This window comes from Cricetulus griseus, chromosome 5 (assembly GCF_003668045.3).
Source record: "Cricetulus griseus strain 17A/GY chromosome 5, alternate assembly CriGri-PICRH-1.0, whole genome shotgun sequence".
Taxonomy (NCBI): domain Eukaryota; kingdom Metazoa; phylum Chordata; class Mammalia; order Rodentia; family Cricetidae; genus Cricetulus; species Cricetulus griseus.
The window spans coordinates 193,347,186-193,358,968 of NC_048598.1; positions in this window are offsets into that span (position 1 = coordinate 193,347,186).

The following is an 11,783-nucleotide window of genomic DNA, read 5'->3' on the forward strand; positions in this document are numbered from 1 at the left end:
AAGGCTTTCACTATTACTTGATGATAAAATAACAGCCTGTTCAAGGCCTTATAGACATGTGTTCAAGGGCAGAATTTATTTTAGTTGAATAAATTTAAAGAGAGGGAAAAAATCAACCAATTTGTTAGCCTAGGGCACAATGACTTGAAGTGGTGACTTTGCTTCCTTTTGAACATTGTTGTTATTTTATTAATGTGTCAGCAAACTTGAGAGTTTTGGGTTGGGATAGCAGCGATTTAATTACCAGGCTTTTACAGGCAGCAAGGTTCAAGAAGACAGAGAGCTTGTTAGCTGATCAATGTAGTAAGATTAACAACAACAACAACATGTACGACAGTTGTGTAGCTTGGTCTTCTTGTGAGACTCCTACCAGTGGGAGCAGGGGCTATCTCTCACTCTTGCTTCCTTTTGGGACCCTACTCCTCATTTTGGGTCACCTTGTCCATCCTTAATACAATGGGAGGTACTTAATCTTATTGCAACTTGATATGCCATGTTTTGTTGATATCCGTGGAAGCCTGCCCTTTTTAAATAGAAACAGAGGAATGGATTGGTTGGGGCACAGAGGGGAGATGTGTGTAGGGGCATGAAGGAGAGGAGAGAGTTGAAAGTGCAGTGCCTTGTCATGCTTTGAGCTTGTAATTGGAAATTTTAAGCAGAGTTTTGAAAATGAAAACCATCTCAACAATTGGAGGATGGAACAGTGGTTTAAATATTAACACACACATAAAATTAATGATCTCCTTTTCCAGGGGAATTTTAAATCCATGTCTAATCTGTCCTTTTAAATTTGTTCCTATATATTTTTATAAATTGTTCCCACTATTCTGCATTTTATAATTTCCTTGCTGTGATGAATTTTCCTAATCAGAATAGACTAATTCAGTAATCACAAATTGCCTTTCCTACTTGGCAGGAAGTCAATGGAATTAATAAGGCTCTTACAGCCTCTCTTTGACATCATTAAAGTATCAAAAGCTATTAATCTAAAACTTCTCCAAGCATTGAAAAAATGGAAATAGATTAGATGGGCCTTTCAGTTCCTTAGGCTTTTCATTAAATGATATACGAATTAGCATGGGATTCTAGTTCAGTCCCTAGCTCGGAATGTGACAACTGTTCTTTGTAATTCCCATATTCTTGGCTTCTTTCTTCAGAGGGCTTCACATGAGTTCACCAGCGGATTCATTGAACAGTGTGCCACTAACTGTTTATACCAATCACAGAAACAGCACACTTTATGTCATGTAGCTAATACTGTGTACTTGTAGATAGTTAAAGTATGTAGAATAATGAATCAATGGATGGCACTGAACTTAAAAAGGGTACAGCTTTGAATATGTGACATGAGTTTCTGTGGGGGTTTGAATAAGTGTGATCCCCATAGACTCATGGGTTTGAATGCTTACCCAATAGGGAGTGGCACTATTAGGAGTATGTGTGGCCTTGTTGAAGAAAGTATGTCACCATGGGGGTGGCTTTGAGGTCTTATATGTTCAAGATAAGCCCAGTGTATCACAGTCTCCTTCTGCTGCCTATGGGTCACAATGTAGAACTCGCAGCTTCTTTTTCAGCATTGTGTCTGCCTGAATGTTGCCAAGCTTCTCACCATGACAACAATAGACTAAACCTCTGAAACTGTAAGCCAGTCCCAATTAAGTTTTTCCTTTATAAGAGTTGCCATGATTCCATTGTTTTTTCCCCCACTGAATAGTACTCCATTGTGTAAATGTACCATATTTTCTCTATTCATTCTTCGGTTAAGGGGCATCTAGGCTGCTTCCAGTTTCTGGCTATTATAAATAGTGCTGCTATGAACATCATTGAACAGATGTCCTTGTTGTATGAATGTGCTTCTTTTGGGTATATGCCTAAGAGTGGAATTGCTGGATCTTGTGGTAGACTGATTCCCATTTTCTTGAGAAGTCACCATACTGATTTCCAAAGTGGCTGTACAAGTTGGTACTCCCACCAGCAGTGGAGAAGTGTTCCCCTTTCTCCACATCCTGTCTAGCATAAACTGACATTGGTGTTTTTGATTTTGGCCATTCTGACAGGAGTAAGATGGTATCTCAGAGTTGTTTTGATTTGCATTTCACTGATGGCTAAGGATGTTGAACACTTTCTTATGTGTCTTTCAGCCATTTTAGATTCCTCTATTGAGAATTGTCTATTTAGTTCTGTACCCCACTTTTAAAATGGATGGAACTAGAAGAAACCATTCTTAAAGAGGTAACCCAATCACAAAAAGACAAACATGATATGTACTCACTCATATGTGGATTTTAGACATAGAGTAAAGGATTACCATCCTACAATCCACACTGCCAGAGAAGCTAGGAAACAAGGAGGACCCTAAGAGAGACAGACATGGTCCCCTGGAGAAGGGGAAAGGGACAAGATCTCCTGAGCAAATTGACAGCATGGGAAGAGGGGAGAGGGAGCTACAAGAATGAGAAGGGAAGAAGAGGAAGGATGCAGAGGTCATGAGGGAGCAGAAAGGTTGAATCAGGGGAGGAATAGAAGAAAGGATATGTGATAGGTAGGGTTTTGGTTGGGGGGTGGTAGTGGAGGACGGAGGGAGAAGGGAACTGGGATTGTCATGTAAAACAATCTTGTTTCTAATTCAAATAAAAAATGATTTAAAAATGTTGCCATGATTATGGTGCCTTTCCACAGCAATAAAAACCTATCTAAGATAATTTCCAAACTTGAATTTTTTAGCCAATACTGCTGTATATATAAGATATTTGGTGACTATTTGATGCCTAAGGAATATTTGAGGTAATATAAGAGAATAGTCAAAACTTAGGTCAGTGTAGGTTTTTGGAATTAAAATGAATTTTCTACTGTTTGAACAAACAGAATTAGGTCCTCTTCATGTATAAACCATGTGCCATGTGCAGCTGTATGGAACACTGGGAAATGATGACTAGGTATATAACACAAAGACTATACATTACCATCATGTTGAGTGGAAGAATACAAAGATAGTTTTCAGAATAAAATAAAATATCAAAGTCTAGCTTCTTGCATGCATATTTCCTGGTTCACAGAATATGAAGTGACTACTCATATTCAAAACCTTGAGTTTGCACAAGTCTAGCATCTGATGTACACCTGATAGCTAACATGTGTTAATATTTGTTTCAGGATGTCATTGAACATTGCTATAGAACACAAATACACAGTACATTTTACATTGATTATTTGTGTATATATAAAAAGTTTTAAATGTAATGCATAAATTTTCAATTTTGTGGAACAGTGTCGGTTTATAGAGAGGGGAATAAAGTGAAAGATAACACTGAATAATAATTAGTAAATATCAAAGAGAAAACTTTGAATATCATAGAAAGCTTCCTTTAACATTGATAGACCAGAAGAAGAGAACTGTGACTTCTAATTTTTGCCCATTAGTCTAAATAAGCCTTTAGAGATTTCACTCAGACTGGTAGACTTTGATTACTCAGTAGTCAGGGAAACTAAAACCAGGTATCTGCTAAAACTATCCTTGCAGTTAAGTGTTTATAAGTATATAATAAGTAGAGCACAATATGGTTTTCTTTTGTTAGGACAATGTGAAGAATAACAAGTTGAATACAAAATATCCATATCAAAATAATAGTCACTACGTATGATGGAAAGCACATACATAAAACACTGTATTGAACCTTTCATCACTGAAATAAATCATGGGAAAACACTGAGAAATAGAGGAATTATTTTGGCTCACAGTTTGTAAGTTTTAGTTCAGCATTGCTTGACGTTGTGTTATTAGACCTCTAATAAGGCAGAACATCATGGTGGGTGACTGTGGTGACAGAAATCCCCTCACTAAATGATGGATAGAAAGCAGAGAAAAAAAAAGAGGCTGGAGGCTAGGTATAACCACGCATCTAGTAATTTTCTTCCTCCATGCAGCAAGTCCTGAGGTTTATTAAAGATATACAAAAATGGCTTATAATTTACTTTGTATAGCCAACCACTTCTTATTTATTAGCTTTTTGAAATTTCTGTAAATATATCTTGATCATATTTACCCCTTCTGTAAGAATTCTACAGTTTGGTTTTTTGTCCCGCGCTAACCGTCTCGCCAGCAAAAATGACGCGGCACACTCCTCAGGATCCTTCTGCAGTAAAGCTTTAATGTGTCTTGAGAGAGAGAGCATAAGCTTACAGAGCGGAGACCCGGAACAACCAAAAACCCTTCCCTTATATAGGCTGGCAACCGCCGCCTGAGAAGTGTTACTCTCTGACTGGCTGAAGCTCGTCGGACCATATGACGTCAGCTGATCGGACCATATGACGTCACGGGAGGGGGCGGAGACCAAGGGCTGGAAAGTTACAAAGTTACCTAGTGGGCATGCGCACTAGCTTGTAACGCTCCTTACAGTTTTTTTTATTTTTTTATTATTTTTTAATTATTTTTAATTACTCATATTTACATATCCATCCCCCATTCCCTCTCCCTCCCATCCTCCCATGTTCCCCACCCAACCCATCCCCGACTCCTCCCCAGGCATAGTGAGGCCCTCCACCAAGGACCTTCAAAGTTTGTCATATTGTTTGGGGGAGGGCCTAAGGTCCTCCTTGCTGTATCTGGGCTGCAATAGTATCCCTCCCTAGGGAATGGGCTCCCAAAGTCCATTTGTGTTCTAGGGATAAAGACTGACTCAGCTGTGAGAGGACCTGTAGAATGTCTTGGCCTCCTAGCTGGTACCCACATTCAGAGGGCTTAGTTTGGTCCAATGCTGTTTCTCCAGCTTTATGACTAGGGTCTCCATTCTATCAGTAGGTCAAGTCCACTGGTTTTGCAGGTCTCTCCATCCCTATCTTGGCTCCTTTGCTCAACCCTCCTCCCTCTCCACAACTGAATTCCAGTAGTATAGTTCAGTGCTTAGATGTGGGTGTCTGTTTCTGCTTCGAGATTATTTTTGCTTGGTTGAAGTGGGTGAGTCCAGTTATAGTCCAGAATTTTGAGGCAGGAAGACACACACCTTTAATCTGGATTTTGAGGTGGGAAGACACATCTTTAATCTAGGCCACACCTTCTGCTGGAAGTACATAAGGACATGGTAGAAGGAAATGTGTTCCTTTTCTGCTTGCTCTTCCCTTGCTAGCAATCCATTCCTTCACTGGCATTGGAGCCTACTTCTTTGTGATTCCAGCATAGACTGAAGATCAGGAAAGACATCTAGCCTTGTAGACTATGTCACTACTGGATTCTTGGACTTTTCCTTTCACAGCGAGCCATTGTTGGACTAGCTGGACTGCAGCCTGTAAGTCATTCCAATAAATCCCCTTTATATATAGAGAGAAAGTTGCATTCTATACATTCTGTTACTCCAGAGAACCCTAAATAACACAACTTTCTTGCTGAAATATGGAAGGCATCTCATTTTTCTTCTTTATCTTATCAGAAAGGAAGAAATTTAGTGTTTGGATTTCTGATGGATGAATCTGATACTACCTAAGACTACTTTTCTGAACTGTGAAGAAACTCCATGTCACCATGGTTTGAATATAAATGGGTCCTAAAGGCTCATATGCTTAGTCACCAGAGAGTGGCACTATTTTAAAGGATTAGAATTAGGTGGTGTGGTCTTGTTGGGGGAAGTACTTCACTGGGGGCTTTGAGGTTTCAAAAGCCAATGCCAAGCCCAGAGTTTCTCTCTATCTGCTGATATGGATGTAGGTTTCAGCTACTGCTCCAGCACCTGCCTGCATGCATATATGATCCCCATCATGATAAATGAACTAAACCTCAGAAACTGTAAGCAAGACCCCAATTAAATGCTTTCTTTCATTGGTCATTCATTCATATTAATTGGTCTTGGTGTCTCTTCACAGCAATAAAACAGTGATTGTTACTTCACCTACAACAAGCAGCAGCCCCCGGTTAAAGTTGCCATTTAGTACTCTTTGAAGAGCTGTTCTTAGAACAGCTATTCAAATTCATATAAGAATAAAGAATGTATATTTTTATCATCTAAGATCCCTGGGGAACTTTCAGTCATCCAGTGATTCTAGCCTTAAAATGTGTGACTCAGCTACTATGTTTGGTTTTGTTTGTTAATTTTTTCTCCTCTCTTTTTATTTACAAAACTCACTCTTGGGCTCCCCCAAACCCTAGGCTTCCATGTAAACAGCACCCTCGTGCTTAAATTTCAGTTTCCAGGTGCTCTGTCCTTGCAGTGTGCCAACTTGGCTACATCATGCAGTGTTTCTCAGAATGCCCCTCTCTGGTTGGTATGGCAAGAAGAGAAATCTGGGTTAGATTAAAAGGTAACAATAGTGCCCCAGATATTGATATCTAAGGGAGAAGATACAGGTCTGGCTGTATCCCAGTCTCTGCTTTAGCTTGTTGACTGTGGGCAGCTGAGTAACCTGCAACAACATGTGCTCAGAATCCTTTGCTTCTCGTTTATCAAACCCCAGTTATGAGTGAAGACTGCAATTATTTCTCTTGCATGCTTTTCACAGCAGCAAGGCTCAAGGGGAGACTTACCAAGGTGCTGGTACCCAACAACTCTCATCAAATCCTTAACCACTTTTGTTTCTTTTAACCTGACCTATGGCTGGAGCTGGAAGGGCCAGACGACTACCATTCACAAGCATGTTAGTGGATGGGCCTTTTAGGCTTGGCACCCATTCCTCAGCCAGTCCCTGGGGGCTGTAATTAGCGGTTTTCTTCCATAGGTCTGACCTCAATCACCTGTGAATTCATTGGTACCCCCATCTACAACTCCAGGTCAGAGAGTGGAAATCTTTGGTCACCAGGTGGAAATGGAATCATTTCTTGGAAACTCAAAGAAGTAGATGATAGGGCAGTCAGTTTTCCTACTAAAATTTCTTCTAAAAGTGTGATGTGAGATTAACTTTGACAGCCTTTCTCCTTCAAGTCTAATTTGAAAAGCTCATCTTCTGAGTCCTATGCCTGAGACTGGGTAATGGGCCTGCTATTGCCAAATTCTGCACTAAATCAATTAAAACTAAACACAGTTCCACAGACCATTTCTGCCCTCTGTATGCCAATTTATAAATTGCCCATTATAGAACAAGGTAAACTGAAACCTCCTGGAGGCTGCAGGTGTCCCTGGGTCATGAGACCATGGGTAAATCTATTACTTTGCAGGCCCTGTCATCATATAGACACACTTCACCTGCTGCTAAAAAGAAACTGCTGGCCACAGAGGAAGAGGAATGTGCTCCCAGAATACCAGCTCAGAAAAGAGCAAAATCAGGATCAAATTTCTTGACAGCAGTTAGAATATCTCACAGATCCCATGGAGCATTCACTGAAGAAAATTAGGAAGCAGGTCCAACGTTGGATGTTTTTTCCACTGTTCTCATCCATCTGAGATTTCTCTGGAGATGATTATTACCTCTTATGAATACATAATAACCCTAAGTGCCACCCAAATAGCAAGCAGAATAGGTATAATGGCTGAAATGAACTAGATGGCTTTAAGACATCTTTGAAAAAGAGCAAAATGAAAGGAATATTACAAAGATGCAGTTTATTTTTAAATGTATGCCAGCTTTATTAAGATGTAATCCACATATCATTTAATCCACCCATCTGCTCATTTTTTAAAGCCCACCATCATTTTCCTTTGTGTTTAGTTCCCATTAAACATTGGTTTAATTATAGTCTTAGTTTATTCTGCACAGATCAATGCTGTTCAGGAAGGAGACATGTTATCCTTTTCAAGGTTGACTTGAGTGTTATGAAATAATAGAAGTTGACCAAGGTCATTCGTGAGAGGAAGAGGAATAGATGCTCCTGTATGTATTTTGAAATATGTTTTCAAGTAATCTCCACTCCACTTTTCACACTCTTAGACAGCCTTAGTATTTCTTTTCATTTGGATCTCAGAGAACTTACTGTGTGCTACAATCAAGTTATGAGCCCAGTGCTATAATACTACTGAAAGTAGCTGAAAGTAGCACTGTTCACCTTTGTTTTCCTCTCAAAACAGGTTTTAAATCCATTGTTTAAACCAATTACTAAAATCTATGTTTATTTATGAAAATACTACATTAGTCTGGTAAGACTACCATACAAAAGTAGCACAGACTGGATCAATGAAACAATGGAAATTTGCATCTTCCATATTCTAAGAGTGAGAATAAGATGAACATTGTGTCAAGGCTTGTTCCTTGTGAGGGTGTGAGAGAAGAATTTTCTCTGGGCCTTTCTCTTCAGATGCTATCTTCTCCCTTTGTTTTTCCAAGATAGTTGCTCCATGCTGTGCCATGACCTAAACCTCTTTTAAAAGGGACTCCATTGTGCTGGGTTGGGATTGGATCTGTGTTTGTCCTGATCAAATTATCTAATAAAAGACTGCCCTCTATCTCTAAGACCATCATATTCTTAGGATCAAGACAAATGCACCACATGAACAATGCAGAGCAAATTCAGCCCTAGTAAAAAATGAATTGGCAGAAATTTTGTTTGTTTTAGTTACCATAATTAACTACTTTTGTCAAATGAATTTTATTGCAAGTGAGCAGTATGATGCTGCTGGTGGTGGTGCTTTTATAACCAAAAAGTCAACAATGGCTGAAGGATGGATGGTTACTCAGAACCCCAGAATGACAGGGCTGGCTGATCCCAACAGCTGGAACTGTTTCTGCACCAGTTCTTAACCTCCAGCATGCTTTCTAGCCAGACTCTGCTTATTAGACCTAATGGCAAGCCACAGATGATGCATATTTGTAGGTGATGACTAATGGCTCTCTTTGTTCTGAGAATCTGAGTGCTGCAGAAAAGCAGTGGCTTACTGAATTTTTTGCTTTGTTTTAAGATTGCATTACTGTGCTGCCCAGGGTATACTCAAACCCCAGCCTTCGGTGTGGAGTGTTTTGGCAAGCTAAGAAAGAAGACAATTTGAAAAGAAACTTGGTACCAAGGCTTGGATATGGACATCTTTGTATTTTTTTAATTGGTGAACTCTGAGATGCCTAGGGGAAAATGTCTCTATTGAGCAAACTGAACCCATGGGGGACTTAAGTGTCATAGAAAAAACAATGAGCAATGAAAGGACAGCCTGTCTTAGGAGAAGTTAGTAGATCAAACCAAACTGAGGACTTTGATATGAGAGACAGAGTGCCTCCCCTCACTACAGATTCCTTATAATAGAATTGGGGTAAACAGCTGGAGGATGAGGAGGGGTGCTGTTTTGTTTTTGTCAACTTGACACAAAACTAGAAATCTGGGAACAATGAATTGTAACAGAGAAAATGCCTCCATAAGGTTAACCTGTAAGCAAACCTGTTGGACATTTTCTTGATTAATGATTTATATAGGAGGGCCCAGTTGATTGGGGGTGGAGATCCCATCCCCTTTGAAGGTGGTTCTGAGTTGAATAAGAAATCAGGTTAAGCAAACTTTTAGGACAAGCTAGCAAACAGTGTTCCTCGGTGGTCTGTGTTTCAGATCCTTTGTTCAAATTCCTATGGTGACTGCTCTCAATAAGCTGTGTCACAAGGTATGTAAGCCAAATAAACTCTTTTCTTCACAAGTTGCTTTTAGTCATGGGTTTTCATATAGCAATAGAAACTGTAATTAAGATAGAGGGATTTCTTTTTTTTATTAGTTCAAATTAGGAACAAGCTTGCTTCACATGTCACTCCCTTCTCCTTCCCCTCCCCTTCCCCCAAACCCAAACGAGCCTCCCACCCCACCCCTATCTGCTCCACAGGGAGGGTAGAGCCCTCCATGGGAGCTCCCCAAAGTCCACCACATCATCCTGGGCCAGGCATAGACCCTCCCCCATGTGTCCAGGCTGAGAGAGCATGCCTTCATGTGGTATGCCTCTCAAAGTCCCTTCTAAAACCAGGGAAAAAGACTGATCCACTACCAGGGGCCCCATAGAGTGCCTAGGCCTCTTCATTGACATCCACATTCAGGAGTCTGGATCAGTCCCATGCTGGCCTCCCAGCCAGCAGTCTGGGCTCCATATGCTTCCCTTGTTCAAGCCAGCTGTTTCTGTGGGTGTCACCAGCCTGGTCTCCACCCCTTTGATCTTCATTCCTCCCTCTCTGCAACTGGGTTCCAGAGTTCAGTTCAGTGTGTATCCTTGGGTGTCTGCCTCTGCTTCCATCAGCCACTGGATGAGGGCTCTAGGATGGCATATAAAGTAGTCATCAGTCTCATTATAGGGGAAGGGCTTTTAAGTTATCCTCTCCATCATTGCCTAGATTGTCAGTTCGTCTCATCCTTGTAGATATCTGGAAATCTCCCTAGTGCGAGATCTCACCTCGGACCTATAATGGCTCCCTCTGATATGGTATCTCTCATCATACTCTCCTCTATTCTTCCCCCAACTCAACATTTCTGCTCCTCCATTTCCTCCTCTCCCCTCCTTTTCTCCTAATCTCATTCTGGCAGCTCCCTCTCCCCTACCCTCATGCTCCCAATTAGCTCAGGAGTTCCTGACACTTCCCATACTCTGGGGTCCATGCATTTTTCCCTTAGAGTCTTTCTTGTTTCCTAGTTTCTTTGGTGCAGAGGATTGTAGACTGGTAATCCTTTGCTCTATGTCTAAAATTCATATATGAGTGAGTACATACCATGTTTGTCTTTTTGTGACTGGGTTACCTCACTCAGGATGGTTTCTTCTAATTCATCCATTTACCTGCAAATTTCAAGATTCCATTGCTTTTTTCCACTGAGTAGTACTCCATTGTGTAAATGTACAACATTTTCTCTATCCATTCTTCAGTTGAGGGGAATCTAGGTTGCTTCCAGGTTCTGGCTATTACAAACAATGCTGCTATGAACATGGTTGAACATATGTCCTTGTTGTATGAACTTGCATTATTTGGGTATATGCCCAAGAGAGGAATTGCTGGATCTTGAGGTAGACTGAGTCCCGTTTTTCTGAGCAACCGCCATACTGATTTTCAAAGTGGTCTTACAAGTTTGCACCACCACCATCAATGGAGGAGTGTTCCCTTTTCTCCACATCCTAGCCAGAATAGATTGTCATTGGTGTTTTTGATTTTAGCCATTCTGGCTCATGTAAGATGGTATCTCACAGTTGTTTAGAGTTGCATTTTGCTGATGGCCAAGGATTTGGAGCACTTTCTTAAGTGTCATTCGGCCACTTCAGAATCCTCTATTGAGAATTCTCTATTTAGTTCTGCACCCCACTTTTTAACTTCATTGATGGTGTTTTGGTGGCTAGCTTCTTGAGTTCATTGTATATTTTGGAAATCAGTCCTCTGTCAGATGAGTGGTTGGTGAAGAAGTTTTCCCATTCTGTGGGCTGGCATTTTGTCTTACTGACTGTGTCCTTTGCCTTGCAGAAGCTTCTCAGTTTCAGGAGGTCCCATTTATTAATTGCAGACCTCAATGTCTGTGCTACTGGTGTAATGTTCAGGAAGCGGTCTCCTGTGCCAATTTGTTGAAGGGTATCTCCCACTTTCTCTTCTAGAAGATTCAGTGTGGCTGGATTTATGGTGAGATCTTTGATCCATTTGTCTTAAGTTTTGTGCATGGTGACAGGTATGAATCTATCTGCAATCTTCTGCATGTCCGAATCCAACTGTGCCAGCACCATTTGTTGATGATGCTGTATTTTTTCCATTGTATAGATTTAGCATCTTTGTCAAAAATAAGGTGTTTGTAGGTGTGTGGGTTAATATCAGGGTTTTCAATTTGATTCCATTCATCTCTCTGTCTATTTTTGTGCCAATACCAAGCTGGTTTCAGTACTATGGCTCTATACTAGAGCTTGAAGTCAGGGATGGTGATGCCTCCAGAAAATCCT